At 37.5% G+C, this 12,516-nt stretch overlaps 1 pseudogene; it reads left to right on the forward strand.

Annotated features, from left to right (window-relative positions):
- The first annotated feature begins 238 nt into the window (after window positions 1–238).
- Window positions 239–12,004, forward strand: LOC149571647 (G-type lectin S-receptor-like serine/threonine-protein kinase SD2-5; annotated as a pseudogene).
- Window positions 12,005–12,516: the final 512 nt, after the last annotated feature.

The following is a 12,516-nucleotide window of genomic DNA, read 5'->3' on the forward strand; positions in this document are numbered from 1 at the left end:
CAAAATCAATGTGTTTTGGTGTGTTTGAAACGTCAACGGGGAAAGAGATGGGAAATTAAACTCTACCTAATCCGCATCTTTTCTTCGATCACGTTGTTCCTGACGAAACTACAGAGAAACCATCACATGTTGTCCTCATCTCTATTTTCTCTTTCTTTACTCTTGTATGCATTTGACATTCCCTTGCTTCTCACATTGCTTCCAGGTTCCTAATTTCTTTCACTTCCATTCCATTAATATGGTACCACTTCACACACTTCTCACTCTTCTCCAACTTCACTGCTTCTTCTTTTTCCTCAGAATCTCATTATTGTGCTCGGCCTTTTTCTGTAATGGAGTCTACGAGGTTTTCAGCTATAGGGATTACACTCTTGATTTTCCATTTGGAACATATGGCAGCGGCTGCGTTGACCCTGCGCTTCGACTAGTGTGTGATAAGGCAACCGAGAAACCTTTAATTACCATTGGAGACTGAACCTCACAATTATTCCTCAATTAATTCTTACTCTTGGAAAATTGTGATATTATATAAGCAATTTCAGAATAATACATGCAATTTCTCAGAGTGTCTACGATCAGTTATGGAGTGCCAAACATTTCCATATTTTAGGAGATTATGCAAATGTGACACTGGGGAAATCATGCAGTACGGATGGGTCGTATGGACCAATAATGTCTGATTTGATGTGTAATGAACATCAATACTTTAATGGTAGTCATCCAGACTTGAGTAGCTCTTGTCAATCAAACTTTATAATTGTCATGAATAAATCCAAGTTGGATTCGGGAAAGTCTTTGCCTCGTATTATTGGGGAAGGTATCAGTATAGAATGGGCTGCAAGCAAACAGTGTCTGCACTACAAGACGGATCACATAAATTACATTCATCTCACAAATTCATTTTTCTGCTATTGCAATGCTATGTCCTATTCACAGTGCTCCAGCGGCTCCACTGGTAAGACTTATAGCTCTATTTCTCAATTAAATTACAAAGTATTATTATATTTCTCTCTAAATTGAAGCAGCTTGTTTTTACCCTTGTTATTCCATTACATAGTTCTCACATTATTGATATTGACCGGTTGCAAAAAAGTCGAGCAAGAAGGCCATTACTTTAGGTATGTTCCATTTCCTTCTCATACATTTTGCTTCATTTTTTTAGATTTTGGAGTTACAGATAACTTCTGTTACCTTTAATCTATATTTCCCTATAGATTATATGTCTGAGATCCCAAACCCTCTATGTAATTTTAGGTGTAGCCATTGGAGGCTCTGTTTTATTAACAGCTACAGTATTGTTTGTGGGTTTTTCTCACAAGAGATCGTCAGGATTTAGTAGTGCACTGCTATATGAGTACATGGTGAATGGATCTCTGGAGTAGTTCATATTTATAGGAGATCAGAAACAAAGAATTCTGAATGGAGAATAGCTCTATTGAATTGCTTAGGGTACTGCCAACGGGATCGCATATTTGCACCAAGATTGTCAGCGACGTATAATCCATTTTGACATAAAGCCCTGTAATATATTATTAGATAAGGATATCACCTCCAAAATGTTAGTTTTGGGTAGCTTGGACAGTTGTTCGTCCTCATGTGATTAATTGGCAAATAATTGTTAAGAGTTACGATAATTATTTGTTAATTAATTGACTCTTTCGAGAAGCCACTTGTAACCTATTGGTTAGGTTGTTTTAATTGAGAAGCAACTAGAAACTTCTTGGTTGAGTTGTCTTTATCAAGAAGCAACTAGAAATCTCTTGGTTAAGTAGTATAAGAGGAGGTCAACGGTGGCATTTAGAGAATATAACAAAACATAGAACAAGAGTTGTAGAAGCACTTGTAGTGTTCGCAAATGAGTTTGCAGTGATAGCAAATAGTTTTGCAATGTTAGCAAGGGCACAAAGATAACGTTGGGGATAACAGTAGAGGATATTAGCAAGAGAAACTAGGAGGTTGTCTGAATTTTGCTAGTGAGAGACAAGGAATTTTATATTTCTTGATTTGCTAAAGTTAATATATTTTTCATCTACAAAACTAGTTTTCCCTTAGGGGCTTTTCCAGGGATGATTTGTCCAAAAATATTGTGTTATTTGTGTTCTATATTATTTTCATATTTTTATTGGTGAAGTTGTAGCTGTGTTATTTTTTGATATTAGCTATCAATTTGTTTCCAACAGTTTAATAATCATTTAAGATAGGAGACTAATGATCATTGACTACAAGAGTGTTAATTTTCACATGGTATCAGAGAATTGTTGGGGGCAGAAAATTTTTGCCCTAGGAAAGAAATTGTGATCTCTTCAAAATTATTATTGCTTTAATCTCTTGAGTTGACATTAGCTGGTTTTGAGAGATCAAGATAGATTGGATGGTGCCTCAAATTTTGATGTCTGGAAGGCTAGAATTTCTTTATTGTTCGAAGAGAATGGTATCAAGGATTATGCTACCACTGGTATAGTTGTACCTACAGATGCTATACAACTTGCAACACATAAGAAGGATGATACCAACGTGAGGAGGATTATCCTTGATGGTCTCAAGGATCATATTGTTCCACATATCATGCAACTAGATACAATGAAGAAGATGTGGGATGCCATTCTAAATTTGTACCAAAATGCTACCACCAACAGGAAGATGATTCTTAGAGAGAATCTAAAGAATACCCAAATGAACTAAGGAGAAGACATTACAAGTTACCTCACTAGGCTTAAAGTTGTCAAGGATGAGTTGGCAACTATTGGAGATAGTCCTAGTGATTACGAGCTAGTGAGAATAGACCTGAATGAGTTTACTAAAAAATGGAGTGTCTTTGTTCAAATTGTCAGTGGACGAGATACCTTACTAAGTTGGGATAAACTATGGACTAATTTCACTTAGGAGGAGTTTAGACTATGTCTTGTCAATGGAGCCAACAATAGTTAGAAAAGTGAGGTGGAATAGGAAAATGTTTCCCTAGCAAGGAACAAGAAAGAAAAGAAGGGATCTAGAAAAGGATCAAACTCACAAAGTGAGAAGAAGAAGAAGGACCTTTATAAAGTCAAGTTCTTTGGATGTCATGAGTATGGCCACTATGTCAATGATTGCCTAGAAAGGAAGAAGGCAAAGAAGTAGCTGGTAGCTTTAGCAAGTGTAGATGAACTCTCAAGTAGAATGGAAGATGAGTTTGCACTTATAGCTTGTATGGTGAGCTCAACTTCATAGACTATCTAGTATATAGATAGTGGGGCATCATTTCATATGACAAGAGTTAGAGAGTACTTCTTCAGTTATAAGGAGGAGAACACCAATATCTAGATTTCTATGGGAAACTTTTCCAAGCTCAACCCAATGGGGAAAGGGACTATTTAATTTTAGAGGGAGAATGGAAAGATAATTCTAGTTCATGATGTGTTTCATGTGCCGGTTTAGGTATGAATTTGATTTTCATATATGTTCTTCAAGATAGGGGGTATAATGGACCCTTTAGAGGGACACATGTTGATCAAGCACAAGGATTGGAAATCACCAATAACTATTGGAGTTAGGAGTGGTCACCTTTATAGGTTGTAGTTTGACACTCCTAAGGTACTCAAGAGCATCACTAATCCTAGAGATCTTGGAGAGCTATGGCATAGGAGGATGGAACCTATTCATCATGGAGCACTCAAATTGATTCATGAGATGGTGACAGGTGTTCCAGAGGTGAGCACAGAGCATGATGATGTATGTAAGAGATGCATGTTGAGGAAGTTTGCAAAAGAATCTTTTCCAAGGAGTGACACTAGATCTGAAGGTGTTCTTGATCTAGTACATTTTGATGTATGTGGACCAATGTCAACAAAGTCTATTATAGGATATGAGTACTATATTACTTTTATCGATGATTTCTCAAGGAAGACCTGGATATATACTTCTTGAAGACCAAGGATGAGGTTTTCAATCAATTTCAAGAGTTCAAGGCTCTAGTGGAGAACTTTATAGGAAGGAAGATAAAGGTACTTCAATTAGACAATGGAGGTGAGTACAAAGGAAATAACTTCTAGGAGTTTTGTACTAGGAAAGGAATAAGAGACAGTGGATTTTTCCTTACAATCCACAATAGAATAGAGTTGTTAAGAGGAATAACCATTCTATATCAGAGGTGGCAAGAGCCATGCCACATGACCAAGATATGCCCTGCTACCTATGGGTAGAAGCATGTAGTACAATAGTCTACATTCATAATAGGGTTCCACACAAGGTGCTAGGGAGGATGACACTAGATGAAGCTTTCATAGGTAAGACACCTGATGTTAGGCATTTAAAAATATTTGGGAGTTTGGCATATTGTCATATTCTAGGTGATACATGTACCAAGATAGATCAGACTACAAAGAGGGGGTACTTTGTTGGGTATAGTGAAAGCTCAAAGGCATATAGGATTTTTATCCCTGGGTCCAAAAGAATTATTGTCAAATGTGATGTAAAGTTAATGGAGGATAAGGCATTTAGAAGGTCTAGAGATTTTCTAGCAGACGATTAGAGTGAGCAACCGGTAGAAGCTCTAGGGCCTAGTCAAGGGAAACAAAGCACAAGTATGGTTACCAATACAAGTATAAGCTTAGATGGTGAAGTTTCACAGAGCATGGAGCAATAGGAAATGCATCTAGAAGACTTAGGGATTGATATCTCATCCTCTACAATTGGTAGCAAGAACTGTGAGGTTTAAGAGGTACAAAGGGATACTCAAGAGTTTGTGGGAGCTCCTAGAAAGAGTACTAGACAATGAAGACAACTAGCCAAGTTCAATGACTATGTGGCATTAGTTAGTCAATTGGTAGATAGTGAGCCTTCTAGCTATTATGAGGCCATAGAGAATTAGGTATGGTGAGATTCTGTGCTTGAGGAGTGTTGGCGCTAAAAATTGCATGGTCAATTTTGAGCCCTGTTGAGAAAAATTAGCCCTATAAATGCTTTTAAATGAGATTGTACCTGGCTGTACCTTTGAACCCTATGAGGTGTTTTATGCTCCTAGAACTTTTCATTAAACATGCCTAAGTGTTTCGTGAAGTTAAATTGAGTTTCTGAGTCATTTGACGAAGTCCTGTTTCAAGCATTTGTCAAATTTGCAATTCTGCCCTAGTGTCAAACAGCGACAGGAGGTTGTGTTTGAACCCGAATATCTTTTGTCCAAAATTCTATCATAACTCGCCACTTTGAGAGTACCAAATATCCATACCCGAGAAACTATGTTTCAGATTTCAAGTCATTTTGAGTCCGTTTGACTAGGTTTTGAATCCCTCAAAGTTGGTCAGTTACTGTTTTCATGCTGACGCACTTTACACACAATTCTGGGAAGCCCTGTTCGACAAATCATAATTTTGACCCAGTTGACCAAAATGCCAAAATTCTTTTTGCGTTACATTGTAGATGTCAGAGAATTGTTATGTTTCAATTTTCACATCTTGACGAATCCGTTTGCACACTTTTCCAGGGTCATTCCGTTTGAAAAAATTGTTATGTTGTCATCGTTTCCTGTCCTGCAAATCCAGCTAGCCAATTTTAGACGTGTGCCAAATGTGTCCAGTTATTCGTCATGAGCCTAAATCGTAGATCCTTAATGTCCTCATGACAGAGAATGAGTGCCCCAGTTTTCTTTTCCCCATGTGCTCATTTGCCTAGTTTTCCGAACCAAATCCAAACCCAGGTTATAGTTTTCTGACATGTTTTGGTGCAGGTAATTCTAAAAGGGCGACTTTGATGGTCAATATCTTTTGACCCTGAATTCGTCATGAGACGAGATTTGGCGGGGTGAAAGTATGCAAAACAGAGAGTCAGTGTGCCAACCTTCAGAGCTCGTTCAGGTGTTTGGATCAGTTTTTAAGGCCAGTCAAAAGACCCCTGGCACCAAATTCATAGTTTGCAAAAAAGAGGCAATTTTGGTGATGACATTAAAAGCCCTCTTTCAGGTTTGCTTGTGCCAAAGGTTTCAGAAGCTGGAAGATGGGGTAGTGTACAAAGAGATAAAGATATATGACCATCTGAAGTGTTGCTTTCCCATCCTTATTTAGAAAAGACAAATCTAACAATAAGCACAAGTCATGATGTGTGAGTTACAATAATATGATCTATTGTTCTAAATTTTCAAGACTTGCATGGATAAATGGCTCTTCATTTTTCACCACGTAGTTACATTGGAAAGGGAACTATCTACATATTCAGGTAATTGGGCAATGCTCTGTAGCACGAGCAAAGGTATTGATGCACTATTTGTGTCAAATGGAATACATTGCCAAAAAAGCTTCGAAAGAGGAATGCACCAACAAGTAAGAAGTGTGAGGATCTTGGAAAACATTAATAACAAGTTAATGCCAACGTAAAAGACCTCACACAGAGAGAGTAGTGTGAGTAGAACAGGAGAAAAGATAAAAAACTAAGTCGCTGCCAGAGCACCAGTAAAAGAAGAATCTACAGTCTATGCAAGAAAGGCAGTCAGCGGTTGCAACATACCCAATAGCACCCCCCAATATGATCAACAAGCTTATGAAGGTATATTTACTAGGCCGAGGCTGCTTTCTAAATATAGTATCAGCAATTGCTACAAGAAGTGGGGTTTAAAGATCTGAACATGATAAAGGTGTCCATATTGGCATGCTTGAGAAGGCCCATAACCCTACGCTGATCAAAGAGCCCAGATTAAGAGGAAAACATGTGAATGAAAGGCATAAGAACACACCAATGAAAGTAGGAGGCGGCAGCAAGCATTACAGTCTCCCTCCTTTTTAGCTGTGATTAAGAAAACCGTAGTTTTTAAAAGTTTTGGTAAAAGACGTGAATAGCAGGGGCACATTTAATACGTATAAGAGTCTGAAGCTGTTTCAAGGCAATGCCCACCACGGTAAATGAAGAACATCCACGCACTTAAAAAGATGCCTCATGCAGAGGCAGCAATGAGAAGAGGCTCAACGTATGAAAAATGATAAAAGAACCCGCGCTTTGAAGTATGCTCCATACAAAGAGCTCCACACAGTCAAGAGAGAGGGCAGAGGCACCAAGCTCACCACATACATGCACAAAGCAATTTGAGACGACATGAGAATGGAGAACAAAGCTGAAACTATTAGAAACTCTTATCCCACATTGGCAGCGTGGAAGTATATTTAGCTTTTTAAATACAATCTCACACGCATTATAAGTGTCTTGAAAGCCGTAGGGTTTTGGAAAGCCGCTCAAGCATGCAGTGGGGTCGGCTCATGATGTTAGATGCACGAAAATGCATAAATTTTGAATAAATATGTAGTCTAGACTTGCTGATGTCAGCAAGGGATAGGCACCGGAAAAGCACAAAATTTGACTAGTCGCTATCTCGCTAGCCGGAAAATCTTGGTAACTCCGGCTAGCAAAGTAGCGAGGTCGCCGAAAAACCATAAAAATCTGGCAAGATCCAAAATGTTACGTGGGTCCCATTGTAGTGTTGTCAGCGAATCAGATCGTGACAAGTGGCAGATGGTTGAGCGAGTAGGAGGTGATATGCGTGATCAGATCGGTTGCAATGAGATTGTGCCACGTGGCACATCTAGCGGTCCTCGCTTACTCGCTTACTAGCGACGATGACGGGGCGTGAGTGACTGGGCAATGACTGTATGTTGAAGGAGCAAATCAGAAAGTGCCACGTGTCATTAGCTTGGTCAACAGGTTTGACCCTGGATTCAAAGGATAGGAGAAAATTTGAAGAATGTAAAAAATAGTTTTTAATTATTTTCTAAAAAGGAATGCACGTCAATTTTTAAAATCAAACAAGGTTTTAATTCTAATGTTAAGACATTAGATTATAAAAAATTTATGTGCAGACTTGATGTCTCTACCAGAGGACTGTTTTTCAAACGAAGATTTCAGACATTTTTGAGAGGCTAGATATGCCTTATCATATACCGTCGGAATCGTGAGAAGATGAATTTTCTAATTCTAGAGTTAGTTTTTACATAGGTATCAGTCAGTTTGAGCTACACGAGGTTTTCCATCAGGTACCTGAATTACAATTATTTTTAGACCAGGAAGTTCAGATTTGTTTTTTGTCAAGATAATGACCTGAATATCAGTAGAAGGCAATGGAAATGCAGTTAGGGTCGAATTTGTTCAGATTTACTCAGTAAAAACTCATTTTCATTGGCTTTTTCATGGGGAAGTCAGATATTTTGGCAAGTAAAGTGTTTTCATCATTAGGCAAGGATATTTTGCAAGTTTGTTACAGATTAATGATGAAACAAAATCAAATCAGAATGGGAGATGGAAGGAAGAAGTTATTCAGTTACAGAAGATTGAATTTCAAGTGGACACTTGTCATCTTCAGAACAGATCCGGGAATTCTTTCTCTTCTATATCTTTCTTTCTTTCTTCCATTGTAGGGGTTCCAGTTTTTGCACTGAGAAACCATTCTTCAGCATTTCTTCTTGTATTGAATAGCATTTTAAGTTTTATGTAGATAGTTCTTTTCTGTTAGGTGATCTATGAGTTATTTTCTGTACATTTCATGTATTTGATTTCAAGGAAAACAAATAAAGTGCAGCAAAAGTTTGAAGTTCAGTTTGAATCTTGTCTCCTGATTATGGCTCTGTTATTTCTTCTAATTGGTGATCAAAGAGCATGAATTAGGTTGCATTACACTTTGAAATGTATGTGGTTAAAATGTCTTGCTTATGGAACAAAGAACCATGTAATTGCTTGATATTTGTCACAGGGTTTGCAGATTTCATGATAGGATTTTCTGAGTATGAGATTCATTCTGTAGCAGATGTCTATTCACAAGGTGAAAGATAGATCAGGGATCTTGATGTAGAGATACGTATGAGGATCCCAGGAGATGTATGGTTATGATTCATTTAATTGCCCAATAGATAAGGCACTGGTCAAAGATAGGATCATTAAGTTTTGTTGCTCATACTTGGGTCTTGCTGATATCAACATATTAAATCACTTTTCCCTTTTATGTTGAAAGCTATTCAATGTTAACCCACACTTAGCTTTCCAGTTTCATGAGTCATGTCCTTAGCTATTTCATGCTTGTGATCTCCTGGTTAAGCATAGAAGGATTAGGGGTTTCATCTGCTTTTATAGATCCTGAATATGCTTATTGCACTGGTCACATAGTCAGTTCTAAAGAGGTTCACCCGCCTAGGTTTTGCAGAGCCTGAAGTGCAGAAGGAGTACGGCCTTATAGTTGGCCTGGTGTCTGAATGGATGTGTTGATAATGGGAGTTAGCTGCCCCTAGATGCATCTTGTTCTCATCAGGGTAATTGGAAATGGGTAACGTTTTCAAACACCAACAAGGAGTATTCCTCAATAATGTAGAATGATGTGTGAGAGGTAGTTCCTAGACCAATAGATAGAGTAGTAGTTGGATCACACTAGATCTACAAGATAAAGCACAATGCAGATGGTAGCATCAATAAATACAAGACAAGGTTTGTGGCTAAGGGGTTCTCTTAGAAGGAGGGAATAGAGTATGAGGAGACATTTGCTCTAGTGGCTAGGTATACTTCTATATGAGATGTGTTCACATTAGCAATACAGATGGGATGGAAAATCCATCAAATGGATGTCAAGATAGCATTCCTTAATGGTGAGTTAAAGGAGGAGGTATACATAAAACAACTAGAAGGCTTTGTAGCACACAAAAAAGGGACCACGTATGAAGATTGAAGAAAGTATTGTACAAACTCAAGTAGGCTCCCAGAGCATGGTATGAGTGCATTGATACATACTTGCAGGGAATGGGCTTTGTGAAGAGTGAAGCAGATGCTAACCTCTACTACTTGGTGGTTGGGGGTGAGATTCTTGTTCTTGTTCTTTATGTGGATGAATTGTTTCTTACAGGTTCACTAGGGCTCATAGAAAATTGCAAAAGGGATGTTGTAGAAGAGTTTGAGATGAAGGACTTAGGACTTATGCACTACTTTCTAGGCATGGAGGTATGTCAGATAGATAAAGAGATTTTCCTTGGTCAAGGGAAATATTGCATTGAAATCTTGAAGAAATTCAGGATGGAAGATTGTAAAGCCATGTCTACACCCATGATCATGAATTGGAGGAAGGTAGATACATCTAAGGAGAAGGATGTAGATCCCACCTTATACATGTAGTTGATTGGTTCAATTATGTATTTGGTGAACACTGGGCTAGATATAACATTTGTAGTAAACTCTCTTAGTTAGTTTATGGTTGAACCAAAGAGATTGCATTGGACAACAACCAAGCATGTATTGTGTTACTTGCATGGTATAGTTGAGTATGGGATCAAATATGTCTGAGGTGAAGGTATCAGGTTGAAGGACTACACTGATGCAAATTGGGTAGGAAGTACAGTTGACAAATGGAGCACTTTAGGGTGTTGTTTTAGTTTGGGATTAGGAGTTGTATCTTGGTTCAGTACAAAGTAGAAATCCATGGCTCTGAGTTTATCAAAAGTAGAATACATAGTAGCTAGCATGGTGACATGTGAAGCTATATAGCTTCAAAAGTTATTAGTAGCCATGTTTTGTTAGAAGGTTGACACTACTATGATACACTATGACAATCAGAGTTGCATCACTTTTTGTCTGAGAATCCAGTGTTTCATGATAGGTCTAAACATATAGACATTAGATATCACTTCATTAGAGATTATTTACAATGGGGGGGGGGGGGGGGGGGTTGTTTAGCTATAGTACATATCTATGGAGGACCAGGTAGTAGACATTCTAACAAAGGCATTGGGGAAGGCAAAATTCATCTTCTTCAGAGATAAGTTGGGTGTCATGCAAAAAAACTTCCTCGCTAAGAGGGAGTGTTAATTTTAGGTAGCTTGGACAATTGTTCATCCTCATGTGATTAATTGGCAAATAATTGTTAAGATTTTTGATAATTATTTGTTAATTAATTGACTCCTTCTAGAAGCCACTAGTAAACTATTGGTTAGCCTATTTTAATCATGAAGCAACTAGAAACTTCTTGGTTAGGAAACAACTAGATACTTCTTGGTTGAGTTGTCTTTATCAAGAAGAAACTAGAAACCTCTTGGTTAAGTAGTACAAAAGGGAGTCAAGGGTGGCATTTGGAGAATAGAATAGAACAAACAACAACAAGAGTTGTAGAAGCATTTCTACTGTTAGCAAATGAGTTTGTAGTGATAGCAAATAGTCTTCCAGTGTTAGCAAGGGTGTAGTGATAGCGTTGGGGATAGTAGTGGAGGATATCAGTAGGAGAAACTAGGAGGTTATCTAAATTCTACTAGTGAGAGGCAACAAATTTTCTATCTCTTGATTTGTTAAAGTTAATATATTTTCCATCAGTAGAACTGATTTTCCCTTAGGGGTTCTTCCAAGGATGATTTGTCCAAAAGTATTGTATTCTTTATGTTTTGAATTTCTTTCCATGTTTTTATTGATGAAGCTGTAGTTGTACTATTTTTCAATTTATTAGCTATGAATTTGTTTCCAGTAGTTTAACAATCATTTAAGATAGGAGATTAATAATTAGTGACTATAGTAGTGTTAATTTTGAAACAAAATAGCTGATTTTGGTTTGGCAAAATTGTATGGCATGGGAGATGATCACATATCAATGATAGCCGTGAGAGGAATGCCAAGATATGTTGCTCTAGAGATATGAAATAAAAATTTGGGGTACGTGACAGAGAAATTAGATGTTTATAGCTTTGGTATGGTATTGTTGGAGATGGCTGGAGAAAGGAAGAACATTGAGTTGTAAGTAAGCCGGTCAAGTCAATTGTATTTTCTAGAGTGGGCATTCAAGATGATGGAGAAGGGGGAGTTAGACAAAGGGTTAAGAAGAAATGGTGAAGCAAAATGTGAAGAGATGGAGAAAGTGATGAGAGTAGCCAAAGTGGGATTGTGCTGCATTTCATACAACTCATAAGATTGACCGAACATGAGTAGAGTGATTCAAATGTTGGAAGGAAATGGTGATGATGTTAGAAATCCTCCCCTCTCATTCAACTCGGCCCCTAAGTTTCAAGGAAAAGAATTTTCTTCCACGATGTAGAACTCCATCCAGTCATGTATTTACTATTGACTTTAGACTCCAAAGTAGATTATTGTATTCATTTTCCAATGTCTAATGTATGTATGTTGTACATATTTAGGTAGGAAGCGTAAATAATTACCAATAGCCTTTTATAGAGTAGATTGTTGACATGGTACAAGTTAAGAATTTGTACTTATTGTTGAGATATCTAATGCTTGAATTTAGAGTTCAACATAGTTTTTTATAGTTATCCTTATCTTGCAGGGGGGAATATTTGAATTAAAGATGTGTTAATATTTTTGTAATTTGTGACTACTTAGTTTAACTCTTGTTGAAACAAGGGGCACATGTGCCAAAGTTTAGGCCTTTATGCTTTTGTGGTTGACTGAAGTAGTATTGCATGAAAGGGAAATTAAATTAGTTACAATTTTTAGCACAATGGAATGAAATGCACAAGAGTGGAAGAAACATGTAGAAGAATTATGCAATTGAGATTAAATATATATTTAATAGTAGAATGGTTACATAAT

Source organism: Cupressus sempervirens, chromosome 2 (assembly GCF_028749045.1).
Source record: "Cupressus sempervirens isolate cs-2001-9-10 chromosome 2, ASM2874904v1, whole genome shotgun sequence".
Taxonomy (NCBI): Eukaryota; Viridiplantae; Streptophyta; class Pinopsida; order Cupressales; family Cupressaceae; genus Cupressus; species Cupressus sempervirens.